We start from the raw sequence: 15,005 nt of genomic DNA, 5'->3' as shown, positions 1-15,005 counted from the left end.
CTGATCTGTTGGTTGTGGGGCTATTTAGCTCATTGTTACCTGCTACTCTTAGTGTTTAGCCTGGACTCTAAACTATACCCAATGTTGTTCCTGAAATGCCTATTTAGTGTGTTGATGATAATTACAGAATAAGGGGTGTGCTGGACAGTGAGATTGTGTTGGAATACAATCTTACTGCTGCTGATGGCTCACTGCACCTCATGGATACCCAGTTTTAGGATCTGTCCTTGGTCTACTTCCCTAGTGATGATTAACATGGTGTCATTCATCACTTGGGAGGGGAGTGGTAGTTTTTCTTTAACTTGTTTGATCTGAAGCCATGAGCCTCCATGGAGTCAATATTGAGACTTCCCCACCTGCCAGTGGGATGGGATATACCCAGGGATGGTGATCGAGGAGTCTGGGATGTTTCCAGATTGATACGATTCAGTGAGTATCACTGCTACTTGACCAGTCTGTGGGGCAGCTCTCCTCACTTGGGTACTTGTCCTCAGACCTTGGTAAGAGAGACTTTACAGATTTCACTGGGCTGAGATCACATTAATCTTATTCTGACACAATGCTGGGATTGTCCAGATCGATCTGATTTTCCTCTTATTGTTATTTGTAGTGGTTGTTCATCATTGTTTGCTCGGCCAGTTCAGAGTCAACCATGTTGTTTGGGACTGGAGTCACGTAGACCAGACCAGGCAGTTAGAGCAGGTTCCCTTCCCTGAAGGACAATATTTTGGTTTTTAGGACAATTTGAAAGTTTTTATGTTTTTATTTTAATTCTATTCTGCAAATTCCAAAATTTATTAAATTTACCTTCACAACATGGAGTAGTTGATGCAAATAGGATGAGATGAAGATGGGTAAGAGGAGGCTTGTGTGAAGCATAAACACCAGCATGGACCAATTGGGCTGAATGGCCTGTTTCTGCACTGTAATTCTATGTATGTAACTTTCAGTGGTTGGATTTGAACTCGCAATCTCTGGATTGTTAATCTAGCACCATAGCAATTTGGCTGCCAAACGTGGGGAAATATTTATTAAAATGTCTTTTAATAATATCTTTAAAGATTTTACCTGAAGGCTTTGGCATTTCCCAAAAGCCTGAGCTTGGATTTGATAGTTTTGCCCAGTGCTGTGGCTGATAGCTGAATTTGGGATGTGCAGTCTGAGTGAGTGCAGTGTATCTAATTTCCCAGGATAAACCAGAATCCTTCAATCAGCTACACTGAAGCAATATTTTCCTCAGCTTCTAGCACTTTCTGCCCAGTATGTTTTCTTCACATAAGTGCATGGGGAGAAATTTTAAAATCTCCATTGATTTAACAGTTCTCCTGAGTATTTTTTATTTATTTATTAAACACATACTCCAAGCTGAAGTGAATTGATAGCCTGTTAACACTCTGCCTGACTGTCTTTTCCATTAACCTCACGGTGCCTGGGAAGATGGGAGCTGGGTGGAAGAAAGAAAGTAGCCACGTTGTCTGCTCCTGGTCACTATCCAGTGTCCCTGCTGGAAACAGAGTGTGTGACAGTCAAATAACGAAAAAGAAAGGACTTGTATCTGATTCCCCACACAGGGGAATAGCAGACTGACACTCACTGTGGAACGGTCTCTAACTGAGGAGTCAGCCCCTTCAGCAAAGGAGGAGAGGGGGGTGAAGGAAATCATGTTTCCTTTTCCTGTACACCAGAGAATACAGAGAGGATAGGCACAGCAGACTGATCCTGACCATCTTCCAAGGAACAACTACACAACTGTGGGAAGACAGTCCCTTTGCAGCATTGCTCAACACAGAGAAGGTTGGGCCTCATGAACCATGACTCATTCCTGTCTGTTCAAGTGTAAGTCACATTCACCCTCTCAGCTCTCTGGTCTCAATCTCAAACCCAATTGTGCACATTGACAGGTGGTTCGTGCTCTGGAGTCTCCACAATCTGACTCACAACAAAACCTCACGGAACCCCTCTTTTTAATCCCTGGATGACTATACTAACATCAGTAGTGCAGTCTCAATCAATGGGTGGGAATCAGATAGCTTTCCTATTAAATCTGGAGTCAAGCAGGGCTGCCCTCTCTCGCCTGTTCTTTTCGTGTGTTGCATGGAACCCTTTGCTGAGTCCATCAGGAAGGATCCGGGCATAAGAGGAGTGACGATCCCATGAAGTGGAGGCACTCAGATCAAAGCCTCCCTGTACATGGACGATGTCGCCATCTTCTGCTCGGATCCGCTGTCAGTGCGCAGACTGATCCACATCTGCGACCAGTTTGAACTGGCCTCGGGAGCCAAGGTAAATCGTGGGAAGAGCGAGGCCATGTTCTTTGGGAACTGGGCTGACCGATGCTTTGTCCCCTTCACTGTCAGGGCTGATGGCCTGAAGGTGCTGGGGATATGGTTCGGAGGGACCAGGGCACGCGTTAGAAACTGGAAGGAGCGAGTGTCTATGGTGAAAAGGAAACTGGGCATGTGGGAGCGACGCTCCCTCTCCATTGCAGGTAAGAACCTGGTCATCAGGTGTGAGGCACTCTCGCTGTTGCTGTACGTGGCGCAGGTCTGGCCCATTCCACACTCCTGTGTGGTGGCGATCACCCGAGCCATCTTCCGCTTTATCTGGAGGTCGAAAATGGATCGTGTCCGCAGGGACACGATGTACAAGCCTCTAGATAAAGGGGGAAAAAACGTGCCCAACATCGCCCTCATACTGATGGCCACCTTTGTGTGCAGCTGCATCAAGCGGTGCATAGACCCTCAGTATGCAAACACCAAGTGTCACTACATGCTGAGGTTCTACCTGTCCCCGGTGTTGCGAAGGATGGGTCTGGCCACGATGCCGCGGAACGCTCCAAGTAGTTGGACCGTGCTGTACCATCTGTCCCTCGTGGGAAAATTTATGCAGAGAAACACCTTCGACCACAAGTCCGTCAGGCAGTGGTCGGCACGTAACATCTTAAAGGCCCTGAGGGAAAAGGAGAGGGTGGATTCTGCGGGATGGTTCCCTGAGCAGACTGACAAAGTAATTTGGCAGAATGCCTCATCACCAGAACTTTCCAACAAACACCAAGATTTAGCTTGGCTGGTGGTGAGAAAGGCCCTCCCTGGAAGATCCTTCCTACACGCCAGGAGTCTCACCCCCTCTGCACGTTGCCCTCGAGGAGGCTGTGGTGGGGAAGAGACCGTTGTTCACCTCCTTCTAGATTGTGTCTTTGCAAAGAAGGTCTGGAGAGGGATGCAGTGGTTGCTGTCGAGGTTCATCCCGAGCAGTTCTGTGACAGAGGACTCTGTGCTCTACGGGCTGTTCCCAGGGGGACACACCGAGACAAACATCAACTGCAGCTGGAGGATCATCAACTCGGTGAAAGACGCTCTTTGGTCTGTCCGAAACTTGTTGGTTTTCCAGCGCAAAGAGTTGTCCCCGACCGAGTGTAGCAGACTAGCACTTTCCAAGGTCCAGGACTACGTGCTGAGGGACACAGTTAAGCTTGGGGCAGCCGCCGCAAAGGCGCAATGGGGAAGGGTCACTGCCTAAGACCTTTCTGCCACAGTGCACTGAGGGGCTGGGAACTGTCAAGAGCCCCTCAGTTTGTACAGATTAAAATGTATGTCTGCCAATGATTGAAATATTCATTGTTTTTTCTGATACACCTTGTGTTTCAGTTTGTAAAAGTTGAACCTGTTTGTATTTTTGTAATGGTGATTTAAAATGTTCGAAATGTTTTTGAAGATTTATGAATAAAGTATATTTTTGCAAAAAAAAGTGAGAGGTTGTTCAAGTGTGAGGGGGGCTTCACAGGCTTGTAACATCTCCTAACAAGCGAGGTGCATCATTTACAACCACTGTTAACACACGAACAGCTACGTGGAAGAAAAACCCTTCAAGTGTGAGACGTGTGATAGAAGTTTCATGACATCGACGAGTCTCCTGAGACACCAGGTGATTCACACAGGGGAGAAACCATTCAGGTAAGAGTATTGTGAGATGGCATTCACTCAATCTTTCAGTATCCTGACACACCAGAGGATTCACACAGAGAAGAAACCATTCACCTGCAACGTGTGTGATAAATCATTCTCTGATTTATCAACCTTCCTCAGACACCAACGCATTCACTCAGGGGAGAAACCATTCATCTGCGATGTTCGTGATAAATCATTCTCTGACTTATTGACCTTCTGCACTCACCAGCACATTCGCACCGTGAAGAAACCATTCAGGTGGGAGGTGTGTGACAGATTATTTTCGCAGTCATCAACGCTCGTTCGACACTGGCACATTCACACTGGGGAGAAGTTGTTCAAGTGTGAGCTGTGTGATAAAGTTTTCATAAGCTTCTCAAGGCTCCTGGTCCACCAGACAGGCCACACAAGGCTAAGCCATTCACGTGAGGTGTGCAACAAATCATTCTTAGATTCAGCAGAGCTCCGTGTACACCAATGCGTTCACACCAGGGAGAAACCGTTCACTTGTGAGTTGTGTCGCAAATCATTCTTGAAGTCATCGAATGTCCACACACACCAAGCATTCACACAGGGTAATGTCATGAAGCCATTAATGTATATAACATTTTGGAAAATATTTTCCTTTTAAAATAGAGGTTTAGTCTGTGGATGTATCTTAATTGGATTAAAGCCTGTGTCCTTTGATGTATACTAGATTTGATAGTGTAAGAGAGAGCGTGCATTTCCGTTTTTTGAATAGAACATTCAAGAACTGAGGTGAAAACTGACACCTACCTAGCAGATACCAAACAAAATGTTTATATTACTAATAAAATTTGTACTATGAAAGGGGTTTTATTGTTAGAGAGGTTCTGTTCAGAGGTTGGTGATACAATAAGAATTTACATTTAATGGGCAATGGTAGGTATAACTTCAGTAGTTTTTGAGTGTGCAGAGCAGAAGCAATGTGAGATCAAAAGGCAGCTGATTCCTGAATTTAGAGTTGCACCTCAAACATAACTTAAAATGATAGGTTATGACAGTTGTTTAAATTTTCCCTCTGGAATTTTTAAATAGCTCAGCTATACCAACTGCATCAGTCATAACAGGAAAACCCTTCACTTGCAAGATTTGTGATAAAGCTTTATTGGAGTTATCAAAATTACTCCATCAGAGAATTCACACAGGGGAGAAACCATTTACCTGCAAGATATGTGACAAATCATTTTCACAGTCATTGCATCTCCGCGTACACCAACGCATTCACACAAGGGAGAAACCATTCACATGGGAGGTGTGCGACAAATGTTTCTCAAGGTCATCAAACCTCCTGCTTCATCACAAGATCCACACAGGGGAGAAACTCTTCGTGTCTGGTTTGTGATGAAGCTTTCATGACATTTTCAAGCCTCCTGAGACATCAGAGCATTCATAGGAATGAGAAACTGTTCATGTGTGAGATGTGTGACAAATCTTTCTCGAGGTCTTCCAAACTCCTGCACCATCAGAGGATCCATAAAGATGAGTAAAGCTTCAGATGTGATGTCTGTGATGAAGCTTCTTTTACATCTTCAACCTTCCTGGGTCACCAAAGGATTTACACAGGAGACAAACACTTCATGTGCAGTGTTTGTGACAAGCCTTTCACCCAGTCCTCCGATATCTGATGTACCAGAGGGTCCAAGGCGGTGAGAAATCATTCAGGTGTGAGGTGTGTGACAAGGCTTTCACACAGTTAATGTATCTCCTGAATGATCAACACACTCACACGGGGGAGAAACCATCTTGGTGTGAGTTCTGTAATGAAGCCTTCACACAGTTGTCGGACCTCCTGAAACATCAGTGAACCCACATTAGAGACAAACCCTTCCAGTGTGACATGTGTAGGTCGGCCTGGAGATTTTAGTCCAGCTTGACATTTTTTATACTATATTCACTTTAGTAACCAGAAGGACAAGGAAGCCATTTTAACACTAACATGTGGCAGAGGAAGTCATTTTGTACCCATATTAATTATTCAACAAATTACTGTATTCTGTCGCAGCCAATCATGGAATAAATGATTGTAAAAGTAATGTGAACCTTCATTCAGTTATAATTGATGAAACGGTGTAATCGAAAGTCATATCAGAAAGACTGCATTTTCATTTACATGTTAATGTATAATCAATGTATATGTGTCTGTGTAAGAAAGTGCAGTTTCTGCCAAATCTGCTCAAACAAGGGAATTTTGTTGAAATAAGGCCCCTGGGACAGCACATCACGGCCTTGTAGAATCTGGCTAAATGAACAGAGACAGAAACAAAAATACCTGGAAAAACTCAGCAGGTCTGACAGCATCTGTGGAGAGGAATACAGTTAAAGTTTCGAGTCCGTATGACTCTTCAACAGGACGTTCTGTTCTAATAACCCATCAACAAAACTCAGGGTAGGGATACTATCTATACGAATTTTGTTCCTTCACTGACCATCTCCTCACTTGGTTTTCAGTCCCTACAGGAAGTGAACCAGTTGTGGAAGAGGAAGAGGAGAGAATGAGCAGAGTGGGTGAGCTCTCTGATTGACGTCTCTCACAGCCAATCCAAATATTTCTGGAGTAACCTGAGTTTCCTGAAGCTTGGGAAACTGACCGGCGAAATGGAGGCGACTTTGAGCAGCAGATCAGGTGGGGATTTAAACTTCATTGTCCCATCTGAATAAAACCTCACTTATTGCAGCGGCTGTCTGATTTTCCCCTTGTAAACGTTTGACAGAGATTTCTAGTGTGGAAATAGTGTTCTTCATCCTTGGAGGCTTTCAAACGATGACCAGTGTGGGATGTGTAACTGGAGGTATTTGACAGCAGATCAGAAGAGGAAGACCCACAGCATCCAAGGTAGTGATGATGTGCAGTGGTGGGATCAGCACATGCACAGGAGAGAGGGGCACAGGGAAAAGGGATGAGGGAATAGGTACACAGAACATAGCGAGAGGGGAGATTGACCGAGTGCTTGCAAGTGTGTCTGGGACCCAGGAAATAACACTCTGCTCCATGTGTGACCCTGTATTAGGATTGTCAGTCTGTGACTGTGGGCTTTACTTTGGGAATGATCCCTCACCCCTCACCTGACGCTCTGCTGGCCTCTTGCTGGAAACTAAATAAGCACATGTGGGAGGGAAGGAACAGAAGGGTATGTTGATAAGGTGAGATAAAGAGGGATGAGAGGAGGCCCGTGAGAAGCATAATTGGGCCGAATGGCCTGTTTATGTACTGTAATTCTAAGTATGTAACTTCCGTGGTTGGATTTTAAGGAAACTTCTGTCTGTGTGTTAGTAAAGTCAGCCAGCTCTCAGGAGTGGGCATGGGTTGGTGATGTAAATTATAGACAGATCCGCTTCAGATGATGGGTATTTGCCTAATACCATTGGTAATGTTTGTACTCTCCTGTCTGGAAGGACTACTATCTGGAGTATGGTGAGGAGTGAAGGTGAGTCTCTACAGACCTGAGTTCCCTCAAACCATCATACTTCGATGTAATACGGTGTGATATGTTCAGCTTACAGTCTTCCAAGATTAATTTCACATTCTAGTTAAGACTGAGTTGCTGTCAAATGCTTTGTTCTTTTGGTTGAGTCAAATTTTGATGTTAGCTGAATTCTTGCTTGTCCAATGTTCTTTCAATCTTCTGTATAGATTTATAACTCACAATAAATTAATTTTTACACTTAACCCAAACTACTTGATTTGCAACATAGTGTGTTCCTTTTCATTAAAACACTCAGGAGCCTACAGTAAGAGTCCACTACACAATATATTGGTCAATATCACTGTGGGCTGGTGTACTTTCTCCATCAATGTGTCCCTCAGGCAGTTGTAGCAGGTTCCCTTTCCTGAAGGACAATACTTGTGTTTTTAGGACAACCTGAAAGTTTTCATATCTTAATTTTGATTCCATTCACAAATTTCATTTTTACATTCATTTCACTACTTGGGGTGGGTGAGGTAAATAGCATAGGTGTCTTTAAGAGAAAACTGAGGGGGAAAGGAAGAGGATATGCTGACAGGGTGAGATGAAGAGAGGTGAGAGGGGGCTCTGGTGAAGCATAAACCCCAGCATGGACCAATTGGGCTGAATGGCCTGTTTCTGCACTGTAATTCTATGTATGTAACTTTCCGTGGTTGGATTTAAACCCTCAATCTCTGGGTTGTTACTCCAGCACCAGAGCAATTCGGCTGCCATACCTGGAGACACATTTATTGAAATTTGTTTTAGTGCCTTCTTAAGGCTTCAGCCTTTTCCTTGCAACCCTTCAGATTTTGCAAGTCTTCATATTTCTGTTCTTTTCTGATTGTCAGGCCAGATCATTGGTCCAGACTGTCACTGAGCTGATTTAATTGGTTTTTAATTACATCTTCCAGTTGATGACACCCAGTTCAAAAGAACAGCAATGCATCACTCATGAAGAACAATGGCTTCTTTACCAGGTTTAATCTGATTTTGAACAAAGCCCTTTTCATTAGGACTAGATACCTCAGTGTCTTGGTGTTCCCGTCTCATGGGGTTTTCTTGCAATGTCCTCATACTTTAACTGAAAACTGCTTACATTTGCAAAATTGAGAGCTTAAAAGTTACATTACTCAAAATCAATGAGGGCCCTCAACCGTGTTCGGCCCATCTCCCGCGCATCCGCCCTCACGCCTTCTCCTCCCTCCCAGAAACATGATAGGGTCCCCCTTGTCCTCACTTATCACCCCACCAGCCTCCGCATTCAAAGGATCATCCTCCGCCATTTCCGCCAACTCCAGCATGATGCCACCACCAAACACATCTTCCCTTCACCCCCCTTATCGGCATTCCGTAGGGATCGCTCCCTCCGGGACACCCTGGTCCACTCCTCCATCACCCCCTACTCCTCAACCCCCTCCTATGGCACCACCCCATGCCCACGCAAAAGATGCAACACCTGCCCCTTCACTTCCTCTCTCCTCACCGTCCAAGGACCCAAACACTCCTTTCAAGTGAAGCAGCATTTCACTTGCATTTCCCCCAACTTAGTCTACTGCATTCGTTGCTCCCAATGTGGTCTCCTCTACATTGGAGAGACCAAACGTAAACTGGGCGACCGCTTTGCAGAACACCTGCGGTCTGTCCGCAAGAATGACCCAAACCTCCCTGTCGCTTGCCATTTCAACACTCCACCCTGCTCTCTTGCCCACATGTCTGTCCATGGCTTGCTGCATTGTTCCAGTGAAGCCCAACGCAAACTGGAGGAACAACACCTCATCTTCCGACTAGGCACTTTACAGCCTTCCGGACTGAATATTGAATTCAACAACTTTAGGTCGTGAGCTCCCACCCCCATCCCCACCCCCTTTCTGTTTCCCCCTTCCTTTTTTTTCCAATAAATTATAAAGATTTTCCTTTTCCCACCTATTTCCATTTAAAAAAAAAACCCCCCACTAGAGCTATACCTTGAGTGCCCTACCATCCATTCTTAATTAGCACATTCGTTTAGATAATATCACCAACTTTAACTTTAACAACTATGTGTTCTATTGTACTATTGTCGTTGACATCTTTTGATGATCTGCTTCTATCACTGCTTGTTTGTCCCTACAACCACACCCCCCCTCCACCTCTCTCTCTCTCTATCTCTCCGCCCCCCACACACACACCTTAAACCAGCTTATATTTCAACTATTTCTTGGACTCGAACTCAAGTTCTGTCGAAGGGTCATGAGGACTCGAAACGTCAACTCTTTTCTTCTCCGCCGATGCTGCCAGACCTGCTGAGTTTTTCCAGGTAATTCTGTTTTTGTTTTTAATCATTCCTGTTGTTTGATTATTATATGGATAAATAAAAAATACATCAATCAAATCGATTACAAAGACTGTTGATAACATAACATATTAATGACATAACTCAATCAAGGCTTATTCAAGGCTTTGAATTAATCGTAATACAGTGATACAATAATGCAGGATACAAAAAATGACTCCTTTAGTTAAAATCTAATTCTAACCACCCCAAATCTACCTACAGAGGAGGAGAGCTAGAAGAAAATTACTCCTCCTCTCCTGTGTCCCTCTCTCATTTGCATGTGCTGATCCCACCACTGCACGTCATCGCTGCCTTGGATGCTGTGGGTCTTCCTCTTCTGATCTGTTGTCAAACACATCTGAGGCTACACATCCCACACTGATGTCGTCAGTTTGAAAGCCTCTGAGGATGAAGAATGCTTTTCCCACACTAGAAATCTCTGTCAAATGTTTACCAGGGGAACTGAGACAGCAACTGCAATAACTGAGGTTTTATTCAGATGGGACAATGACAAGTTTAAATCCCCACCTGATCTGCTGCTCAAAGTCACCTCCGTTTCACCGGTCAGTTTCCCAAGCTTCAGGAAATTCATGTTGTTCATATTTGGAGTAATTTGAATTTTAAACAATGTTCCATGTGGTGTGTGAAATGGTTACTGCCCTCAAACCTTTATTTATATATGATGACATCAGAGGTCACATGAATATGGGAAGCCACAGTTTACAAAGGGATTTATCCAAACATCCCCCTTTTTGTTTGCAAGTTACACCACATAAATCGTCCATAAAGAAAACTATCACACTTGAACAGTCTAGTCTGTTCCAATTTTGTCAGTCCCTACACATGCATTGCACATATAATCTTTAAAGTATTCAGGTCTTCATTTCCAAATGATATCTCTGCAAATGAAGTGACATAAACGCTCTGGAGCAGTTAGAAGCGGTTTGAGAAAGATGCTTTGAAGTGGCTTATTGTCAGATTCTAATATCACTTTCTCTCTCCCAAACAGATACTGGCTGAAATGCTCACAAGGAAAGACATTAGCCAGGCTCTCTTTCTCAATCTGTGTATAGTGTCATTCAGTTTGTGTTAATGCTCTGGATACAAACACAATTAATTGTCCTTGCTGCATGAGGGTTGTTCCAAGTCCTGTTTCACTGGCATCTCACTGCAGGGTGACTTCATCATTGACATCATCGTACCTCAGCACTGGTGTTGTCGTCACTAGTTGTTTGATGTGAGTGAAAGCTGCTTCTTATTCTGTGCCCCAATATTACTGAACATCCTTTGCAGTGAGATTGTGTACAATCTGAGGACAAATTGGGCAAAAACTTGGCTAATTAGTTCTTGTGTGGATTCGCTGATGTTCCAGAAGGCTTCATTACAGAACTCACACCGATATCTCACATCAAAGTCATCAAGAAAACTTTATCATAAACATCACACTTGAATGCTTACACCCTTGTGTAGACCCTCTGATTGGGAAGGAGTTTAGGTGATTGTAAGAATGATTTGTTGCACACCTCATACTTCAGTGGTTTCTCCCGTGTGGCCTGTCTGATGGACCAGGAGCTTCGAAAACCTTGTGAAGTCTTTATCACATTCCTCGCACTTGGACGGTCATTTCTGTGTGAATGTGTTGATGTAAACGGACGGTTCGAGACTGCAAGAATGATTTGTTACACATAGAAGGATACACACAGGGGAGAAACCATTTATGAACCAGGAACTTTGATAACTGCTTGAAGGCTTTATCACACACCTCACACTGGAAAGGTTTCTCCCCTGTGTGAATGTGTTTGTGGACATGGAGCTCTGTTAACTGCATGAATGATTTGCCACACACCTCACAGGTGAATGGTTTTTCCCCTGTGTGAATGCATCGGTGTCCCCGGAGGGCTGATGAATCTGAGAATGATTTGTCACACACCTCGCATGTGAATGGTTTCTCCCCAGTGTGAATGCGTTGGTGGCTTCGGAGGCTCGATGACTGTGAGAATGATTTGTCATACACCTTGCACTTAAATGGTTTCTCCCCTGTGTGGATCCTCTGATGCACCAAGAGCTTTGATAACTGCCTGAAGGCTTTGGCACATACCTCACACTTGTACAGTGTCTCCCCGTTGTAGACTGTATGATGGAGCAGGAGTTTCGATTACTGTGAGAATAATTTGTTACACACGATCACACTGGAACAGTCTCTTCAAAGTGTGAATGCGTTGGTGTACACGGCAGTCCGATGACCTTGAGAATGCTTTGTTACACATCTTGCATTTGAATGGTTTGTCCCCTGTGTGAACGCATTGGTGGTCTAGGAGGGACGATGGCTGTGAGAATGATTTTTGCACACTTCACACCTGAAGAGTTTATCCCCCATGTGAATCTGATGTCTCATGACACTCAAAGATGTCTTAAAAACTTTAACACATATCTCATACTTGAATGGTTTGATCTGATTGAAACTTACAGAATACTGAAAGGCCTGGATAGACTGGACGTGGGGAAGATGCTTCCATTAGCACGAGAGACTAGGACCCGAAGGCACAGCTTCAGAGTAAAGGGAAGACCTTTTAGAACAGAGATGAGGAGAAACTTCTTTAGCCAGAGAGTGGTGAATCTATGGAATTCATTGCCCCAGAAGGCTGTGGAGGCCAGGTCACTGAGTGTATTTAAGACCGAGATAGATAGGTTCTTGATTGGTAAGGGGATCAAAGGTTACGGGGAGAAGGCGGGAGAATAGGATTGAGAAACATATCAGCCATTATTGAATGGTGGAGCAGACTCGAATGGCCTAATTTCTGCTCCAATGTCTGATGCTCTTCCATGTAGCTGTCCTTGTGTAAACAGTGCTTGTTACAGATGCACCTTGCATGTTCAGAATCCTTATGAGCCTGTGGAGTCCTCTTCACACAACTCACACTTGAACAGCCTCTCACCTGTAGGAATGAGTCGATGGTTCATGAGGCTTGATGAGTGATTGAAGCTTTCACCACACTTGGAGCCATTCACACTTCTTCCCAGTCTCATCCTGACCGATCACCCGCAGCCGAACCTTCGGAAAGGTTGGTTCTGATGGAAGATTCCACATCACTGACCAGTTTCAGATCTGATGATATGTCAAAGCTCCCCGGACCCGATCGATTTCCAGGTGATGGTTTCACTGTCCAACCTTCTCTGTGTTGAGCAATGCTGTGAAGGGACTGGATGTCTTCCCACAGTTGTACAGTTGTTCCTTGGTTGATGGTCAGGATCTATCTGCGGTGTCTATCCTCTCTGTATTCTCTGGTGTAGTTCAGTGCAATCGTTCTGTAAAACAGGAAAAGGAAACATGATTTCCTCCAACTCCCTCTCCTCCTTTGCTGAAGGGGCTGACTCCTCAGTTAGAGACTGTTCCACAGTGAGTGTCAGTCTGCTATTCCCCTGTGTGGGGATCAGATGCAAGTCCTTTCTTTTTCCTCACACACCCTCTGTTTCCAGCAGGGACACTGGATAGTGACCAGGGGTAGATAACATGGCTATTTACTTTCCCCACTGCCACCTATACCCCGACCCCACCCCCAAGCCCCCCATTTCCCAGGCACCGTGAGGACAATGGAAAAGACAGTCGGGCGGAGTGTAAAACGGGCTATCAATTCACGATGAGCTCGAGTCGTGCTGGTGAAGACCAGTTTTACCCTTAGAGTTTGTGTTTAATATAAAAGAACACTGTGGAGAAATGTTAATTCAACGGAGATTTTGAAATTTCTCCCTTTGTTCTCCAAAATTATTTGAAGAAAGCACACTGGGCAGCAAGTGCTAGAAGCTAAGGAAAATATTGCTTCAGTGTAGCTGACTGAAGGGTTCTGGTTTATCCTGGGAAATTAGATACACTGCACTCGCTCAGACTGCACATCCCAAATTCAGCAATCAGCCACAGAACTGGGCAAAGCTATCAAATCCAAGCCCAGGCTTTTGGGAAAGGCCGAGGCCTTCAGGTAAAATCTTTAAAGAAGGTATTAAAAGAGATTTCAATAAATGTGTCTCCAGGTATGAGAGCCAAATTGCTCTGGTGCTGGATTAACAATCCAGAGATTGAGAGTTCATAATCCAACCACGGAAAGTTACATACATAGAATTACAGTGCAGAAACAGGCCATTCAGCCCAATTGGTTCCTGCTGGTGTTTATGCTTCACAGAAGCCTCTTCTCACCCTCTTCATCTCACCCTATCAGCATATCCTTCTGTTCCTCTCTCCTTCATGTGCTTATCTAGTTTCCCCTTAAAGGCATCTACACTATTCACCTCAACCACTCCATGTTATGAAACTGAATTTAATAAATTTTGAAATTTGCAGAGTAGAATCAAAATCAGAACATGAAAAATTTCAGCTTGTCCGAAAGACCCAAATATTGTCCTACAAGGAAGGGAACCGGTGGAAAGGGCAGGAATATCGGGTTAGATCAGAGATACACCATGATCTCACAGAATGGTGGAGCATCCTCGAGACATTGTATGGTTGTCTCCTATTCCAATGTACTTCCCCCCACAACGAGGCAACACTCCCTCAGTACTGCCCCCCACAACGAGGCAACATTCCCTCAGTACTGCCCCCAACGAGGCAACATTACCTCAATCCTGCCCCCCCCCCAACGAGGCAACAGTCCCTCAGTACTGCCCCTCCAATCAGGCAACACTCTCTCAGCACTGCTCCTCCAAGGAGCCGGCACTCCTTCAGTATTGCCCCTCCAATGAGGCAAAACTCCCTCAGTACTGCCCCTCCAATGAGGCAACAGTCCCTCAGTTCTGCCCCCCCCAAATGAGGCAACACTCTCTCAGTACTGCCCCTCCAATGAGGCAACACTCCCTCAGTACTGACCCCCGAGGCAACATTCCCTCAGTACTGTCCCCCAACGAAGCAATGCTACCTCAGTCCTGCCCCCCCAAATGAGGCAACACTCCTTCAGTACTGCCACTCTAATGAGGCAACACTCCCTCAGTACTGCCCCTCCAATGAGGCAACAGTCCCTCAGTACTGGCCCCAAATGAGGCAACAGTCCCTCAGTACTGGCCCCCCAATGAGGCAACACTCCCTCAGTACTGCTCCTCCAAGGAGCCTGCACTCCTTCAGTATTGCCCCTCCAATGAGGCAAAACTCCCTCAGTACTGCTCCTCCAAGAAGGCAACAGTTCCTCAGTACTGCTCCTCCAAGGAGGCTGCACTCCCTCAGTATTGCCCTGCCAGTGAGGCAACAATCCCTCAGCACTGCCCCCCCCGACGAGGCAACGCTCCTTCAGT

This window comes from Carcharodon carcharias, chromosome 19, assembly GCF_017639515.1.
Source record: "Carcharodon carcharias isolate sCarCar2 chromosome 19, sCarCar2.pri, whole genome shotgun sequence".
Lineage (NCBI taxonomy): Eukaryota > Metazoa > Chordata > Chondrichthyes > Lamniformes > Lamnidae > Carcharodon > Carcharodon carcharias.
This window is presented reverse-complemented; position numbering follows the sequence as displayed.